The sequence below is a fragment of the Peromyscus eremicus genome, chromosome 14 (genome assembly GCF_949786415.1).
Source record: "Peromyscus eremicus chromosome 14, PerEre_H2_v1, whole genome shotgun sequence".
Lineage (NCBI taxonomy): Eukaryota > Metazoa > Chordata > Mammalia > Rodentia > Cricetidae > Peromyscus > Peromyscus eremicus.
This window is the reverse complement of record NC_081430.1, coordinates 81,463,523-81,483,389: the sequence shown is the minus strand read 5'-3', so window position 1 is coordinate 81,483,389 and position 19,867 is coordinate 81,463,523.

The window sequence follows — 19,867 nt, the reverse complement described above, 5'->3', positions numbered from 1 at the left end:
GCGTTTCCTGTTTGCCTGAGAACCTTTTCTGACCCTCCAGTGTCAGCTGATGATTTTGCCTCAGACTCCTTCAAAGGACCGGAAGCCCTGGAGCAGGGACTTCCCTGTCACCCATGTCCTCTGTCTCATCACGACAAAAGCCCCCCTCTTCAGGAGCATCTTCCTTGTGCACCTAGCCGATTCTATTGTTCCCCACATCATGTCTCTATGATCTGGTCTGTTGATACCCATGGTGGCTCTGTGTATTTGTCTGCCTCTGCTTGCCTTTCCGTTTGGAGTTAAGGTTCATGGCTCCGTAGACGTGGCTTGTCGTGGGTGTCCATAGCCTGCTTGGGCCTTAGTACGACAGTAAATGCTGTAGTTCCTGTGGGCCGGTGCCCACAATCCCATCTCGTCCTGATGATCCGATTCTGCTGCTTGCACTCCGCCCACCCACGCCACAAAAAAAACCAAACAAACCTGATGTCCTAAAGGCAGTCACCTAAACAAAAGCCTTAGGGCCTTCTTTGGCTCCCTTCCCCCCTCTCCTCACCCATGCTTAGCACTGAGTCTTGTGTGTGTGTTGGGGGTAGGAGTTATTGCTGGTACTGGAAATTGCTTAATCACAGGGCTTTACTCTAGCACCTAACCACTAAGCTACATCCCTAGTCCATTTATTTTTGTCTTGAGACAGGGTCTCACTATTAGTTCAGGTTGTCCTTGAACTCACTCTGGGGTCCTGGCAGGCTTTGAACTTGGGATCCTCCTGTTTTAGCCTTCTGAGTCACTGGAGTTACAGGCTCCAAGTCCTACTGACTTACCTTGGTCACCTCTGGATTCTGTCCCCAACACTGATCACCTGTCATTGGGGCAACAATATGGCCCATGGGACCACTGGCCAGAGGTACTTAATTTCTCCCATTAGAAATCCCCTTTACTGGGAGACCTGTGTACAGAGCAGTTCCATGAGGTCATCAGTGACCCTACTGATTAAAGCATCTGTCCATCCATCCGATCTCCCACCATCCACTCTTCCATCTGCCGAGTGGCAGCCCTGGGCAACCCTGTGGGGAGGGGCTGGGGCAGAGTAGCCAAAAGTCCAATCTTTCCTTTGATATCAATTTTTAATCCCATAGAAGGGGACAGAAATAAACAGCCCAAATCTCAGAAGCATTATGGGTACTTTTTGTTCATTTACCCATCAATTATTTATTGATTTCTCCCTGTGTGCCAAGCACTGTAGGTGCTGGGATGTAGAAGCTAACAAAACACAGTCCCTGCCAGAGGGCTCACATTCTAGTCAGGGAGACCAGCAGTGGCTAACATACAGTAGAGGCGCTGTGCAGGGAAAGGAAGCAAGGTCGGGGGCACACGTGTGTGGGTTTGTCCCTATGTGTAGACAGCGCTCTTAGATGCTCCCTATGAAGATGTTCGCTGAGCTGAGACATGCAGATACTGGGGGAGCAGCATTCCTAGCTTAGGGGGCTGCTGATACCTTGAGTGGAGGTCCTGAGTTGGGAGTACATCTGTTAGGGTGTGCAGTGGAGTAAAGGGAGAAGGAAGCGCGTGGCATGTCTGGGAGAGCAGCACAGAGCTCCACCACCCAGTATCCTAACGCAGCCCTCCTTTCTACAGCCCCTCCCTGAGCTCTGAGGTGCAGTCCTACTTGATTGTGGAACCCCCACCTTCAGGCCTTTGCTTCTGAGAACTCTCCAGCATGTCTTCCCCAGCTGCCCATCTCTCTCTGATGACCTCCACCAGTCTTTGCTGCCCTCCAAGGCCTGGGCCTCCTTCAGACAGAACTGGTCTGAACAGGTCTCATGGAGTCAGGTTCCTGCTTTGAGCATGCACACTCAGCATGGTGGCTTCCAGTTGGCAGTGCCACCTGTGGGAGTCTTACCAGAGTTTTAGTTCTCTCGTGGTCCATTGGGCACACAGTAGGTGGTTCAGTGCACATTCAAAGCAAGTGCTCTAGGAAAACAACTTGTTCTGTTACTAGAGTGAGCTAATAGATATGCAGGGAGATGCACAGGCTCTTTTCCACACATCAGTTGCTTTTTTTTTTTTTTTTTAAGAGTCTTAAAGTTCCAATGTGAGCAACGGCGTCATGAAATTAATTTGTCACCGGTGCCAGCCTCGGCTGACTCACAGCCTGAGAAGGAGTTCTGAAAGTGTTTCTCATCTATGTGCTAATTTCTCTTCCCTCTCAGCAACCTTCTCTTCCTCTCGAGCTTGTAGGTGACAATCACCTTCTGGTCAGTGGTACCTGTACCTCCTCCTGTCTCCACTGAGCAGGTGATTTCCATCTCAGGGACCAGGAGAGGGAACACACACACACACACACACACACACACACACACACACACAGCTATAGACACATACGCACACACACACATGCACACACATAGACATACACACACACAGACATTCACATAGACACACAGAGAAACACACATACACAGAAACATGTGGAAACATACAGACACACTCAGAGCCATAGACACACATGCACACACACACACACACACACACATGCACACACAGACATACACATAGACACATACACAGAGAAACACACATACACAGAAACATGTAGAAACACACAGACACACTCAGAGCCATAGACACACATGCATACACAGAGACATGCATATGTACACACACATGCACACACAGACATACACATAGACACACAGAGAAACACACATACACAGAAACATAGAAACACACAGACACACTCAGCAATAGACACAGAAACACACACGACACATGCACACACCTAAACACACACACAGACAGAAATACATAGACACACAGAGAAACACAGATACATACGCACAGTGAACCGAATCATGCATCCTTATATCCTGAAGGGAGTTACAAAATTTCCCCTTCTTGAGGCTGCAGAGATGGCTCAGCAGTTGAGCGCATGGGCCCCGCTCTTCCAAAGGACTTGGTTTCGATTCCCAGCAGCCGTATGGTGACTCACAACCATTTTGTCCCTCCAGTTCAGGGGTGGGGTTGGGGTGTCCCAACATCTTCTGACTTCCTCAGGCACATAACACACATGGTACCCATACACAACAAAACACTCATACACATAAAATAAAAATAAAACACCCTTGCTGTCGGGATGCTATTTCGAGAAGTCCTTGTTAACCCGGCATGCGTTGAGTGGCCAGGACCATCCTGCGGCTGGACCGGCAGTGGTGAATGAAATGGGCAGAAGCCTTGCCACCACGGGGCTTTTTTTTGTTTCAGTGTTCCTGTCGGAAGAGATTTTCAGTAAATAAGTGAACTGGCAGGAAGTCTGCAGAGGAACTAACTAGAGGGGACACAGGGAGTCCTGAGAATAAGAGTTTAAAACAATGCGGCCAGGGAGGACCTCACCAAACCTGTCCTTCTAGGATCACCTGAAAGAGAGGATTCAGGCAGGTGGGTCTCAGTGGGGTCCTGAGGGACAAGTATATGGGTGTGACTGGGCCAGAGAGGGAGGGGCTTCTCTTTAGAGTGGGGAACCCTTGGAGGGCCTCAACAGCATCACCGCTGTTGAGGGGAGAAGGGGGGGGGGCTGGAGGAGGCGGGCAGAGCGGGGAGAGGACAGAGCTCAGCCCTGGGTGGGACTAGTAACAGGGAGTGGCTATTGGATCGGGAGAGTGACAAGAAGAGAGGCAAGGTGACCCCACAGCACTGGGCCTGAGCAGGCTGGCCATGAGCTGGTGAGGACAAGTGAGGAGTCAACCGCGGGTCGGCTCGGCTTTGTACTTAAAGCATGAAGCTTAGGAGGTGTGGGATTTCACGTTAGGTGGAGGGGAGGTGCTGGACCTGTCTTTTGTAGGTTTCCATTTGGGGAGATTGGAGGGCGGAGTCAGTGGGTCTCGTTGAGATTTGGGGCAAATGAACTGCTCTAAAGTGAACTAGGTAGGCACTGAGCTTTAGTTCCTATTTTATGTCTGCGGGCATTTTTTGACTCAGTCTGAGAACTGTTTCCCAGTACCAATGATGCATGCCAGTCAGCTCTGTGCCCGATATATGCTCACATCATGCCCATGCTGAAAGGATAGCTCAGTAGTCCTCCAGCAGCCGGACTGAGGTGGAGCGTGCTCAGATCTGAAAGTCTATGGGCAAAAGTGCTCAGAAAATCCCTTTTCACTAGATCGATGCTAAACTAATGACCAGTATAGTACAGACTCTGCATATAATGAAACAAGTTAAAAAGTTCAAAATCTTAGCCGGGCGGTGGTGGCACACGCCTTTAATCCCAGCACTCGGGAGGCAGAGTCAGGCGGATCTCTGTGAGTTCGAGGCCAGCCTGGGCTACCAAGTGAGTCCCAGGAAAGGCGCAAAGCTACACAGAGAAACCCTGTCTCGAAAACCCCCCCCCAAAAAAAATTTCAAAATCTTTACCCATGACATTCTGTTTCCATTATTGTGATAAAATAGAAAATATGAAAATGGCTGTAGTTTTTCCAAAGTGATTTCCCCCCCTCCTTCCTTCAGAAATATGTACCAAGTGCAGATATTAGTAGTATATACCAAGCAAGTGTCTTCCCATAGCCAAGCTTGCTTATGGGAGGTGGCTGTAATATTACCAAGATCAAATAAGTTTATCCCTCAGGAAAATGCTAGAGTCATGTATGCCCATCCAAATTCACTTAGTTTGTCCTCAAAAAATGCTTGAATTAATGTTGAGTACTGTCTTAGTTAGGGCTTCTCTTGTTACAATAAAACACCATGACCAAAAAGCAAGTTGGGGAGGAAAGGGCTTGCTATTTATCACCAAAGAGAGTCAGGACAGGAACTCAAGCAGGGCAGGAACCTGGAGGCAGAAGCTGAGGCAGAGGCCATGGAGTGGTGCTGCTTACTGGCTTGCTCCTCATAGTTTGCTCAGCCTGCTTTTTTATAGAACCCAGGACCCCCAGTCCACGGATGGCACTACCCACCATGGGCTAGGCCCTCCCCCACCAATCACTAATTAAGAAAATCCCTTACAGCTGGATCTCATGGAGGCATTTCCTCAACTGAGTCTCCTCCTCTCTGATGAGTCTAGCTTGTGTCAAGTTGACACACAAAACCAGCCAGGACAACTACATAATATCACTAAGCAAATGAATTGAATAGTCCAACTATTAATTCCGGAGAACATAAGTTATCCAGAAGAGACAAATGTAATCATAGTATATACTATTATCTCAGCTCTAAGAGAGTCCATAAAACCACAGCCATAGAAACAGTAATTAGTGAGGAAATAGAAATCTATTAAAAAATATATAGCACAAAGGGGAAGAGAGGAGAGGATGTGTGGGAGAGAGAGAGATGGATGGATGGATTGATGGGCAGATAGAGAGACTGACAAATTGTAGGCAGGCAGCTAGAAACCCAGGGGCTGGAGAGAAAGAAAGTGTATGTGTGTGGTAGAGACAGCCAAATCCATTTTTTTCCCTGATAGGAAGATAATAATTGAAAAGCCAGGAACTAGCAGTTAAAAAACAGGTTATGAAGCCGGGCGGTGGTGGCGCACGCCTGTAATCCCAGCACTCGGGAGGCAGAGGCAGGTGGATCTCCGTGAGTTCGAGGCCAGCGTGGTCTACAGAGCTAGTCCAGGACAGGCTCCAAAGTTACAGAGAAACCCTGTCTCGAAAAACCAAAAAAAAAAAAAAAAAAAAAAAAAACAACAACAACAACAAAAAAAAAACAGGTTATGTAGAGAGGTATATGCAAGTAACACAGAGGTCAGTTAAAAACGCTAAGCGGCAGCAGGCCACTGTTTCTCATACAATAGAGCTCACAACGCTGACCAGACGCTGGTCATGAAAATAGTAAAGGTTGGTGAAAAAGATTAACAGCAAAGGCTGTTAAAACCCTAACTGAAGGGGCATTGTGGGGGGTCTGGCCAGGAGAGGCTTATGGGTGCCATCCCCGGTCACCTTTTCCCTACATGTTTGGCTTCTATTGTTTTGGTCTCTGTGCCCTGTGGTGCGGAGAACTGGGTTGGGATGGGAAGCAGGTGGCGTGTTGACTCTTGGCATCAGGTTATGTCTTTGAGGTTGAAATTCCTTAGTTTGGACCAGATCCCAAGCGCTTCAGGGTTGTCTTGGAGGGCATCCATCCTCCTGTCTCTGAGTCTTGGAGGACTTGGGAGGTGACGTTTCGGCCGGCACTCTCTTCTGGAGCTTCTCTGCTGCTTCTCAGTCCTGACTCTGCTGGGCTGCCCACAATGGTCACATGCCCGCGTGCAGCATGCCCCCCCCCCCCTCATCTCACCTGTCACAGGTGTGTCTCCAGAGCAGAGAGGCTGATGGTAGCTGACTCTGAACGCAAGTGTGAAGCCACACTGCTCAGGCCATACCCTCTGTTCCCTGGGCAAGGGTATCGTCAAATGGGGGTGACCAGGCACCAGACTGTATTAACAGATGGAAAAATGTGATTCTGTAAGGTTGGAGGGGATGGTGTGGGTGTGGGAGGGAGCTGTGGAGAACTGTGGCAGCCCAAGTGAAGGGGGACCGAGGACTTTGAAAAGTTGGGTGGCCAGGCGGCCAGGTGGGTGCTCAGCTCAGCTTCAGGGAAACGCTGCCTCCCAGCTGGTTGTGGAAGGAGTTGCCTTTTCTTTTTCTCTCTTTTTCTTTTACCACATAGTATAGAAAATTCAAATATATGTTGAATAGTGAACTTTCAGATGCCAGCTTCCACCTTGAGCACCTCATAGTCAGTTTAATGTCATCAGTAGCTTACTTCCCTCATTGGGGGTTATTTAAACTAGATCTCAGGCATTATTTTAAAATATTGTAATTATATACCAATTACATGTGATATTACATGAGTCTCATGATATTTTCACATTTGTTTACTGTGTGTATGTGTGTTTGTGCATGTGTGTGTGCCCACGAGCATGCACAACAGTGCTTATGTGGAGGCCAGAGGGAAACTTAGAGGAGTTGGCTCTCTCCTCCTACCGTGTGGGTACCAGGGATTGAACTCAGGTCACCAGGCTTGGTGGCAAAGCACATTTATCCATTGAGCCATCTTGCTGGCCTGTGATTGGCTCTTAATGACTCCGTTAACCAAATGAGTGAATTAGTCCCTTAATGGATTCCTGAAATCATGGCGTTATTGGGAGGTGGTGAAAAGTAGGAGGTGGGACCTAGCTGGAGGAAGCAGATCACAGGGGTCATGTCTTTGGCTGTATCTTGTCCAGGCTACTTCCTTTATGCCTCTCCCCCTTTTCTCTGTTTCCTGGCCACATGCTATGAGCTGCCCTGTTCTGCCACAGCCTCTCTGCCATAGTATAGAGACACCTGAAACTGTGACATAGAAATTTTTTTCTTCTTAAATATATATTGTGAGTATATCCATTATATATAATATAATATATTATACGTATATATATTTCCAGTACTTGAGAGGTAAAAGCAGGTGGATCTCTGAGTTTGAGGCTGACCTAGTCTACATTATGAGTTCCAGGCCAGCCAGGGTTACATAACAAGACTTCAAAAAAAAATCTATATTGTACTGGTTAGTTTTTTGCCAATTTGACACAAGCTCATGTCATCTGGGAAGAGGTAACGTACCCGTATTGAGGAAATGCCCCTGTCAGATTGGCCTGTAGGCAAGCCTATGGGACATTTTCTTGATTAATTATTAATATGGGAGGGCCCAGCCCACTGTGGGTAGTGCCACCCTGGCCTGGTGGTCCTGAGTTCTATAAGAAAGCAGCTGGGCAAGCCATAAAGCACAAGCCAGTAAGCAGCTCCCCTCCACGACCTCTGCATCAGCTCCTGCCTCCAGGGTCCTGCTTTGGGTTCCTGCTCTGACTTCCCTTCATTATAGACTACAATTGTAGACTGAAATAAACCCTTTCTTCCACAAGTTGCTTTTGGTTATAGTGTTTAATCATAGTAATAGAAAGCAAACTTGGAATGTATTAATTAGCTAATTTGTTAGTATGTGAGTGTGTGTGTGTGTGTGTGTGTGTGTGTGTGTGTGAGGGCATGTATGCCACAGTGCTCATGTGGATGTCAGAGGACAACTCCATGGAATTGGTTCTCTTCTTCCTTTCATGTGGGTTCTGGAGTTTGAACTGATCGCCAAGCTCGAGTCACATGTACTTTTTTTTAAACCTACTGAGTGCTTCTTGCTGACACTTTTTTTTCTTTTTGACATGGTCTCAGGTAGCTGAGCCTCATCTCAAACTTACTGTATAGCTCAAGATGACACTGGATTTCTGAATTTTCTGGCTCTCATCTCTCCACTGTGGGGGTTCCAGGCATGTACCACCACATCTAGCTTAAGCCTTTTCTCCTTAAGTAGGGAGGAAGTCAGGTGATTTGGTCACTGTGGTAAAAAACCTGACTCTGTTCTCCCCCGACCCCCTCCCTATGTGTAGGTCCTTATAGAATAAACAGAAGACAAACAGAATGCTTCGGGAAATACTTCCTAATGTCCAAAAGGAACCTGAGTAGAACTGCAGAGCCAGAAGTGAACCTGAAACTCTTAGCCTTTGTATGAGGCCAGTGGACAGTCACCTCTTGAAGGGAAGGATGGAGCCTTAGCTATGTACATCCCCGCCCCCACCCAGTCACAGGGCTGGTACCCACATTGTCTGTGGTTGTGGTTTGAACTAAAAGGGCCGTTAAGAAGCAGTTCATTCACCCTGTGGAAGAGCAGAGTTCAGGATTTAGAGTCACCCGTTGAGAGCCCTTCCCTGGGCAGGGCTTGTGTGGGGCTGGAGCCAGCTTTCCTATGGCTTCCTTATTTCAGTGCCTTTCTGTAACTTGAGGAATTTAGTTCTGTCACAGGGTGGTTAAGGACACAACCGGAAGTCTCGAACATGTCTGGCCTCTGTTCCACGCTGACTCTTCTACCACCTTGCAGCTGTGTGACTTCGCTCCCCCCCCCCCCCCCCCAGCTTATCACTCCAAAGTCCTGAGCAAATGAGATGCTGCACACAGAGCTCACTGCCCAGCTCCTTAGCTATGGGCCAACCCTTCCTGGAAGCCTGGGGACTTGAGTTCAATCCCCAGAACTTGGCACAGTGGGTGCTCGTAATCCAGGTGCTAGAGAGGTGGAGGAGGCGGGTGAATCTTGGGAATGGATGGCCATCCAGCCCAGCCTTCTTGGTGAGCTCCAGGCTAATAAGAAACCCTGTCTTAAAACACACACACACACACACACACACACACACACACACACAGACACACTCACACACACAGACACATAGACATGCACACACACTCACACATACAGACACACAGACACACATACTCACACAGACACATGGATATGCACACACACACACACACACACACACACACAGACACACTCACACGCAGAATCAAGGTGGACAACTGAGGAGTGACGCCATAAGCAGTCCTCTGGTCTCCATACACACATGTGCCCATGCACACACACTCACAAAGAAGTGTTCACAAAGGTGGCTATTATTTGCTGTGATCGTGGCCGGAGTGGCCCCCAGAAACTTGCAGCGTTCACTGCCCCTCCCCCACCCTAGGCATGGGTCCCCAGCAGCGGATAGGACCACCTTATGACCTTGGCTTTTGTTTTATTCTGGCTCTCTCAGGAAGACAAGATTGTTTTACGGGGAGAATCCTTTTCCTGCATTGCATCAGCCCCGGGTTGGCCATTTACGTGTAGTGGCCAAAGGTTCATGTGTTTTCTCTCTATATGTGGCGTGGAGGTGCTCCCTAACAATAGCTTGGCAAACAGTTATTCTAAGCTCTTCAAACAGAAACCCTGGGCAAAGGGCTCCCGTGCAAGTCGGCTGGCCCTCCCCTGCTACCCCCTTCTGTGGCTGATTCAGCAGCTCTTCCAGGGCCCTCCTCCAGGCCCTGGGTCTGTCAGGTCACTAATGGAATCTGCTGGAAGTGAATTAACTCATGGGGGAAAAAAAAAAAGGGCTAACAAATCACTTCAGCTGTTGGTGTCTGCCCCGGGGTGACCAGTGCTTCCCCATCCCTTCAGGAGCCTTCTCCCCACTTCGCACCCCTTTTTTGGGGAGCCCTGAAAAGGTCCACTGCAGAGGAGCAGAGGTTGCAGTGGACTCTCAGCCCTGAAGTGGCAGAGTTGTGGCCAGCAAGGTGAGACGCCTGTGCAGCCCACGGTGGCCTCCGGCCTCCTGTGTGGGAAGTCCGGTGCTGGCCTCATGCCTTGTTCACACTGCTGGGTTTAGCTTGGCTCAGTCCTGGCTGTTGTTGTTTTTTTTTTTTTTTTTTTCTCCCTTGTTAAATTGTCACAAGTTAGATTTATCTGGGATGAGGAACCTTAATTGAGAAAATGCTTCCACCGGATGGCCTACAGGAAAGTCTGTGGGGGCATTTTCTTGATTAATGATTGATGTGGGAGGACCCAGTCCACTGAAGGCGGTGCCACCCTTTGGCAGTTGGTCTGGGGTGTTTAAGCAAGCAAGCTGGGAAAGCCATGGGGAGCAAGCCAGTAAGCAGCGTTCCTCCTTGGCCTCTGCCTTATGCTAAGTTCCCGCCTCCAGGTTCCTGCCCTGACTTCCCTTAATGATGGAGTGTGAACCGAGAGCTGTAAGGCGAAACAAACCCTCTCCTCCCCAACTTGCTTTTGCTCATGGTGTTTCATCACAGTAACAGACATTTTAAGGCAGTGACTTGTATCAAGTCAGAGCTGAGCAAAGGGGGCCGTATTAACAGCTATGCTCTTAAACCTGGGTGGGGGGTCTGTTTTCCTCTCTTTCCAGAGGACCATCTCCTGCAAGGTGGGTCCCCTGCTCCTGAAGGTCTGTCTAGTCCCCCACGTTCTTAGAAGGTGGTTTCATTCCCTAGACCTGGATAGGGCTTGGGGAATTCCCTAAGTAGGTGGGGAAACAGACTTCTTTCATAAATGCTAGACCCTCACCTCCACCTCTCTCTCCCTTTCTTCCCTGTCTGCTCCTACCTCCCCCAGAGAGCTAATTGAGAATGTTCTGGCTGGGGTAGGGTAGGCACCTTCCAGGATTTATCAGAGAAGAAAGGCAGCTATTCTAATGCAGAGGAGAGGGTCTAGGATAGTGTTTTCTCAACTTGTGGGTCACAACCCCTTGGAGAAGGGGTCACATATCAGATATCCTGCATATGAGATATATGCATTACGATTCGTAACAGTAGCAAAATTACAATTATGAAGCAGCAATGAAATGATTTTTACGGCTGGTGTTGTGGAATATTACTTTAATTAGGCAAAGATGTGTTACATTTGTTTATACTGCATTTGTTTAACGATGTAAAGAGGTGTTGCTTTGCCTGCCTAAGGTACCTGATTGGTCTAATCAAAAGCTGAGCGGCCAATAGCCAGGCAGTAGAAGGATAGGTGGGACTGGCAGGCAGAGGATAAATAGGAGGAGGAATCTAGGATTGAGAGCAGAGAAGGGAGAAGAGAACAAGGGAGAAAGAGAGGGAGATGCTCGGGGCCAGCCAGCTGTCAGCCAGCCAGACATAGAGTAGGACATACAGGATGAGAGAAAGGTAAAAAGCCCCAGGGCAAAATGTAGATGAAGAGAAACAGGTTAAATTAAGTTATAAGAGCTAGTGGGACAAGCATAAGATAAGGCCGAGCTTTCATAACTAATAATAAGTCTCCATGTCATGATTTGGGAGCTAGTTGATGGCCCAAAAGAAAGCCTGCTACAGGTTGTAGGTCACCACAACACGAGGAACTGTATCAAAGGGTCGCAGCATTAGGAAGGTTGAGAACTACCGGTCTAGGAGAAAGATTCAGTGGGGCTAGAGGAGCCATGGTGTCTGCTTTGGTGTCCTGGGAAGAAGAGGTCTTCAGTAACGGGATGAAGGTGTGTGTGGCTGCCACTGAGTCTGGGCAGAGAGAAGCCCGCACGGACTGCTCTTGCTGGAAGCCCTTGGACAGGCTGAGCTCTAGAAAGGCATAGTGTAAGGTGACCTCATAAATGCTTATTTCCTGAAAACCCACGTAGCTCTTTGGCAGCAATGCTCCATCTAGGTTCTAGAATCTAATTTCCTGATACCTAAGGATGGGGATTCGGATGTGGGATTCTGTGCATGGAGTGAGGTCCCTAGCTAACAGCACAGATGCTGTTCTTTCTCCTGTTCCAGTGACTCAGAGTTATCCATGGACCAGAGTCCCATGTATTTATGTTCTGGTCAGTAAAACATTTTGTTCCCATCCCCACTCCCCACCTGGCCTTGGCTATTGGGCTCCCGAGATTGGCATAGATGCAAATTTCTCTATCAAACTCAGGGGCAAGCTGTCTGTGGTAGTGCACGCCTGTAATCCTAGAATTTGGGAGGCAGAGGCAGAAGGATTAGGAAATCAAGGGCACCTTCAGCAGCATAGCAAGTGTGAGGACTTGGGGTACATCAAACCTGCGGCTTCCCTGGAAGAAAGCGAAAATCCAAGAATAGAAGCCTCAGCTGTATGGAGTAGGCTGACTCCACAGAGCGTGATAGGACCGGTGGAGGAGGACAGAGTTCTGTGTGAGCATGGGCAGGAGCCTCTCACAACCCACGAAGTCTTCCCAGCCACGCGTTTCAATGCACGAAACAGATCTGTGCTGCATCCACACACCACCCTGCCTCGCCACGTCACCACACTGGGCCTCAGCTCTCTGTAAAATGGGGCTAATAATAACAGCCTACTGCTTCCCTAGGGTAGGGATGTCATGGGACATGGGAAATGCCATTGAAAGAAGGTAGGGAGTAGCAACTAACGTTCTTGGTTCTTCTTGTTTTTAAATGTGTCATGGCAAGTGAGCAAAAGCCATACGGGGCTTCGTTGTGTTCATCTCACGGGCAGAAAGGTAGAGAGGGGGCTGTAAATAGAGCATCGTGACTTAATAACCAGGAGCGAGTGACACTGTGTAAGGCAGGGACAGAGCTGGGAGAAGCTGAGCCCTAGGCCGCCCAGGTTGATGCCTCCCACCCCTCCTGCCTGTTAGGTTTTCATATTCCATATCAAAGTCTCGATCGTTCTTTCAAGTCCTGTGTAGTCTGGGCTCTGATCATCCGGGGACTGCACAGTTCTGATTAATATTAAAGGTGAGGGTTTTCTTAGCTTCTTCCCTTCCCTTCTGAATCAGCCTCAGAAAGGGGAGGGCGAAAGTGGAGTGAGAAAGACACCCGTGCCCCGAAAGAAATGCATTCTGGTGTGTCGCACAGATTTGCCCCCCCCTTCCCCCAGTGAGTTCAAGGATTGTGATGTCAAATGTGAGCAGTAACTGATTAACTTCAGGACCCCTGTGACTATTAGAAAGCTTTGATTGGAGGGTCAGGCTGAAATGGACAGTTGGATCCTGGAGCTTTCTACTGCCGGATACCAGGAGTGCAAGGAACATGGGATGCACACTAGATGTTAAGATTCCCCAGGTGCAGATTTGCTATCAACGCTATCTAGCTCAGAGGTTCTCAACCTGTGGGTTGCGACCCCTGCAGGATCGAACAACCCTTTTGCAGGGGTGGCCTAAGACCACTGGGAAACACAGATATTTATATTGAGATTCATAATAGTAGCAAAATTACAGTTATGAAGTAGCAATGAAAGTAACTTTATGGTTGGGGGTCACCACAACGTGAGGAACTGTATTAAAGGGTGGCAGCATTAGGAAGGTTGAGAACCTCTGGTCTAGCTGCATTCACAAGAAAAACATGTCAAGTGCAGCCGTTGTAAACAATTTGGGTTTTCCAATCAGCCACATCACTTCAGCTTAATTTTTACTTCATTTCTGATTGCGTGACACCAGTGAGGGCCTTGGGAGGTGAGGTCCTCATTTTCCAAGCCTCCAACCTAAATTTTTTTTTTTAAGTAAACACTTCGGTGGCCAAAGAGGTTTGTACCCTTTGAAAAGCCCCACTTTTTAAGGAAGGAAAAGATAACTTTGATAATTGAAGGGATGTCATTCTGTGGCATGTTTTTGTGTCACGGTGTTTGGGTTTTCTGGGGAATGGGATCTGGAGCCAGGTCTGACTGGTGATGGGCAAGTGGGGAAGGAGGCATGACTTCTCAGATCGTCCTCAAGGGAAGACAAGAAGGTTGAGCATATTGCCGGTCTCGGAGGTATGCATCAGGTTCTGTGTGTCTGACGACATAGCATACTGCCAACTGCAGCTTTGACTTTCTCTTCCACCCAATGTGCATCCCAGTGGGGTATGTTCCAGGGAAGCCTCCTAGGTGTTGACAAGGTCATGATGAAAGTTTGCGGTGGTTTTTGGGGGTGGGGTAGGGTCTCATGTATCCCAGGGCGGCCTCAAACTTGCTCTGTAGGAGAGGATGGCCTTGATTCTTTTGCCTCAGCCTTCCAAGGGGCTGGGATTGTGTGTGTGTGTGTGTGTGTATGTGTGTGTGTGTGTGTGTGTGTGTGTGTATGTGTGTGTCACTATGTCTGTCTCAAGAGTTTGCAATTCATGTAGGTAGCAAGATGTTTTCAAAAGCTACCCTTCGCATAGAATAGGGACACATTGCTAGGTGGTGGTGGCTAGGTGGTGGTGGCGGCGGCGGCGGCGGCGGCGGCGGCGGCATGCCTTTAATCTCAGCACTTGGGTGGCAGAGGCCAGCGGATCTCTGTGAATTCGAGGCCAGCTTGGTCTACAGAGAGTTCCAGGACAGCCAGAGTAACACAGAGAAACCCTATCTCAAAACAAACAACAACCAAACAAAAAACCAACAAAAAGAATAGGGACACACGACACCCTTTGGGAAAAATAAATGATGTTAGAGTGTGTTTCTCATTTTGTGACTTTTCAACACTCAAAAAGCAGTGCATTATTTAAAAACAATGTATAGGGAAAAAGGGCATAAAACAAGGGGCGAAGGACTTCCAGGGCTGGAGAGATAGCTTTAGTGGGTAAGAGTGCACACTGCTCTTGCACGGGACCTGAGCTCGGTTCCCAGCACCCATGTGGGGTGGCTCAGAACCACCTGTAACTCCAGCTTCCCGGAAATCTTCACCCTCTTCTGGCTTCAGTAGACACTGGCACTCATGCTCCCCTACTCCCATGTATATATAATTAAAAAAATAAAATGAATGTTAAGAGCGAGACTTCCTCCCCATGTGCCCATTCTGCTCTCCATAGCTGTAGACAGTTTTTAGTGTATCCTTCCTTGCATTTTCTATGCCGTTGTGAGCATGCATATAACATGTCTGCAAGTCTATGTCAGAATAGCTGTTAAGGAGTCAGTTGTAAAGCAATTTCCCTTACTTCTTTGATGATTGGTAAAAGGAGAGAAATCCTGTTCTCATCCTCTATTGGACTCCTTCCTATAAACACTTCAGTGCCCAGTAAGTCTGTTCTGTTGCACACGGCATGGGTTCTGCTTAGGAAAGCCAACAGTACACGGTTTGTGGAAAAGCAAGTTACTCCAAGTGTTGATTGGGTACAGTGGGGACTGTGAGCATTCACCGCACACACATCAGGAAGGAAGACAGCAACAGTGACCATATGAGCTGAAGAGAAGCGGTTTTAATAGTGTGACCAGGGGTGCGTACCACTTTTCTGGGAATCTCAGAGCAAAATCGTGAAGGTTGGATAAACATGTAACGTGAGAATGTGTGACATTTATGGCCAAGGTGGTGACAAGCTGTGATCCTTATGGGTACGAGTGCCTGGATGCTAAGACCACTCAGGCAGGGCTCTGCCTCGGCTCACACACAAATCCCACCCTGCCCCATTTTAGGAAAGGAGGGGAGGGAGAGCCAGAGTGAACTCAGTGTGGCAAATGGGACCCAGACTTTGGTTTGGACGCCCCCCACCCCACCCCCCAACATGTTTGCTGTCTATGGGTTCTGGAGAACAATCCAGTTCTTGGGACTTTTTTTGGTGTCCAGTACAGAGTTGTACTCAGGCTTCTGACCTTTTTTTTGCTTTGTGGCATCCTAGGGGACAGAACACCAGGAAGCCTTGAGAGACAGCCTCATGGGCAGGAGCTCTGCCAGCCATCTCCTCCTTCATCCTGTTTCTGTGGGCTCATTCTTTTTCTGCAACTTGAGTCTCTCCAGAGAACCAGGTCTGGGCCCAGAGCTCCGAGCTCCTTTGTCCCTTCCTCTGTTCCCTCTCCAGCTACCTGCCTTAGCTCCGGGGCTCCAAAAGGGACAATGTTTGCCTTGAAAGCATCTTTGGAGGATTAACTGATGTCTGCTCTATGCTTGGAAGAGAGGAGAGAGAGAGGAGAGAGGGGGGGGGGGAGAGAGAGAGAGAGAGAGAGAGAGAGAGAGAGAGAGAGAGAGAGAAGGAGGGGGGTTGAGAAGAGAGAGAGAGGGAGAGGAAGAGTCAAATCTCTGGGCTGTCCTCAAAGCTCACCCATCCCAGTTCAAGCTGCCAGGTCTGGCTAATGGAGGTGTCGAATGAGCTGGCCTGTCATGGCCACCTTCCTGAGCATCTCATTTCCTCATCTACCCATGATATAAGGGCCATTGCCCCAGTAGGGAGGAAGAAATCCTCAGGTGGGCATTTATACATTTTTTTTTTTTTTTAAAACCAGGAGAAAGAATATTAGCATCAAAATGATCCTCCCCAGGGAAGTTAGTTTGTGGCCATCTGTGACATTTTCTCATTTGGAAATTGTTTCTCTCTTTTTTTAAAAGCTTTCTAAGTGTCAGGGGCAAGAGGAGCTATAATCTGCACCTCTCAAAGAAGGCCCTCGGCCAGGCTATTGATATGTTAATTTCATGCGGTTTGGGGGAGAGGGATGACACCTGCTTCAAGGTGAGTGTTTCCATCTCAATGAATTCTTTGTAAACAGAAGAAAAGGGCCTGGCAAGCCGCTTACTGGGAAGATCCAGATAATACAGTGTGAGTTAAGAAATGGGAGCGTTGGGTCTGGCACAGTAGCCAAGGCTTGCAATCCCAGCACTTGGGAGGTGGAGGAATGAGGGTCAGGAGTTCCAGGCTACCTAGTCAGAACTACATGAGACCTTGTCTCAAAAAAAAGCAAAGCTAAAAGAGGTCTATTTCGGAGGCCATATCAATCTGAATTAAAATCAATCAATGACAGTCTCAGTTTGTATTGTGATTGGAGAAGACAAGACTCCAGGTCCAAGACAGCTAAGCATATTGGAGTCCTCTTCCAAGGCTTTGGGTGGTACCGGGGTGCAAAGAGGGTCGGAGCACCCAAGGCTGAGCTTTCCTTCCAATGGGGTGGCAGAGCACAGCCTTCACTTCCTGGTGTTTGGATTAACTCTCTGGCACCTGGTCCTCAGAGTCTCTCAAGTGCTCCACAGCTCGCTGTTCAGCACAGGCCTTATTAATAGAGGCCATTGTTCCTCCCTGGATGATGCTCCTGGCTACTGGAAAAAATCTGAAGATCTGGCAATCCGGATCTTCATTGCACCAAGGCTCCCTGCTGTTTGGATAGGGCAGTGGAATTGCCAGCTTCCGGGTATTCCCCCCCTCCCCCCCCCCCCCCCCCCCCCCGGGGCAAAGGATGCCAGCATTACCTGTCTGCAAAGCCAGTGAGGAGAAGTGTTATCTAGCAACACGTGTGAATGTGCTTGGGTGAGTAGACACAAGCGTAGGGATTGAGGCCGAGGAGGGATTAGCTTTCTAGAAAGGTCACCCCTTCGCAGGTTGAGGGTACATAAGCTGAGCCACAGACTCAGGAAGAGTAAATCTTGGAGCAAGGTGAGGAGTATCAGATTATTACGGCACACAGTAGAAGCCATGTCATTCAAAGGAAGTGCTCACTGCATACCCACAGCTTGGCAGCTACATTGTGGATGGCCTCAAGGACCCATGTTTCAGCCCCTGTCCAGTGTCCAGCCCTGCACAGGTCCTGGGACATCCAAGAGCTTGATGAATCTTGGCCTGGCGATAGGCAGGACGGACTTGCCCTCGAAGCCACTGTCGTTGGAAGTGTACGCTATGAATATATGCTGCTCCCATTGGTTAATAAATAAAGTTGTTTTGACCTATGGCAAGGAAGCTTACAGCCAGGCAGGAAATCCAAGTGGAGATACAGGAAAGAGAAAGGCAGAGGGGGAGAGACACCAGCTGCCGCCCAAGGAGCAGCAAGATGCCAACAGACCGGTAACGCCATGGCCACGTGGCAACTTATAGATTAATAAAAAACGGGTTAAATGATAAGAGCTAGCTAGCAAGGAGCCTGCCATAGTTCATGCAGTTGGTAATTAAATATAAGGGTCTAAATGATTATTTTATAAGTGGCTGCAGGAACGTGGGGGCAAAGCAGGACCAGAGAAACACGGGACCGTGGAGCTGGGTGGGACCGGAGAAACTCCCAACAACAAGCCACCTTTGAGAGCAGGTGAACGAGTCTCTTCTCTCCAGTTTGTTCATCAAAATAGAGACACTAGTGGAGGTGTGGTAGACTCAAACCCCAGAGGGTCAGGCAGGCCCTGTAGACAAAAGGGATATCCTCATGGGAGAGGTAGGGAAGCGAAGGGGAGTGTGGTAAACTGGGAGGGTCCTGTTCCTGATGGGATGCCCACACTGAAGACAACTTTTCCTGCCTGGGGGAGGGGAACCCAGTGCTGTCAGAGCTACCGAGCTCTCAATAGGTTTGAAACAGGACTTTACAAACAAACTCTGACAACTTAAAAACAAAACAAAACAAAGCAAAATACCCCATTACCTGGCTAGGCAGTGGTGGCACAGGCCTTTAATCCCAGCACTCAGGAGGCAAAGGCAGGCAGATCTCTGTGAGTTTGACGCCAGCCTGGGCTACAGAGAGAGTTCCAGGAAAGGATCCAAAGCTACACAGAGAAACCCTGTCTCAAAAACAAACAAACAAACAAAAAACCCATTACCCTATTTTTGACAGGTTCTTTCTGTAGGTCGGGCTAGTCTGGAACTTGCTATGTAGCTCAGTCTGGCCTCGAATTTATGATCATCTTGCTTCCACCTTTAAAAATTATTTTACGTGCATGGATATTTTGTGTTCATGTATGTCTGTGTACCATGTGCAGGCTCGGTGCCCATGGAAGCCAGAAGAGGGAGTTGGATCTCCTGAACTGGAGTTATAGATGACTGTGAGCTATCATATGGATGCTGGGAATCGAACCTGGGTCCTCTGGAAGAGCAGCCAGTGCTCTTAACTGCCAAACCATCTCATCAGCCCTTCTGCTGCTTTTTGAGTGCTGGGATTCCAGTGTCTACTATCATACCTGGCAAGAATAGTTTTTCTCGTGGTTCTGAACCCAGGGATGTGTGCACACCAGACAAGTGCTTTACTACCCAGTTGCATCCTCAGCCCTGAACTCTGACAACTTCAGATAGAATGAACTAATTCTTAGAAAAGCGGAGTGCAGACCAAAGGAAAGATGTCTGGAGGCCATATTGACCTTAGGTTTGCAAGCCCTGGGTGAGACTTCTCCACGAGGCCATTGACTTGACTTTGTGAATCGAGGGCATAAAAAGGGAAGATCTCTCATGGATAAAGAAGGGCTGCGAGGGCCAATATAGGTGAAGGGAGGATGCAAAACTTGGACTACACCGTCATCAAGCTAGAGCAGCATGTCTGGCCCCTGAAGGCTTCGGTGAGGATTGCTGTAAGGCCGGTAGGAAATCCAGGGACAGCTGAGGGGAAAGTATGCACAACTGTGGGTGGCAGCTGTGGGGGCAGGTAGGGTGCAGAGGTCAGGGAGGCCTCAGGACAGCTCTGGGGGAGAGGGCAGGTGTGAGGTGGCATGGACTTGGAGTTGAAGTTGTTTATACTCTGCCCTCATGTAGCCTGGTGGGTGTGTACATCCCTGCTAGTCATGCACAGAGGAAGAGCATCACAGTCACCAGAAACATCTCTGGGCGTCTACTGGAATGAGCGTAGAACTTGGGCCCAGCCCTTGAAGTTTGTAGTTAGGACTAGAAGCCGGTCATACACGGAGGGAAGTAGGGCAGCTGCTGGTTAAGAAGATAGTGAGTGTGGGTTCAGAGAACATGGGTTTGGATCT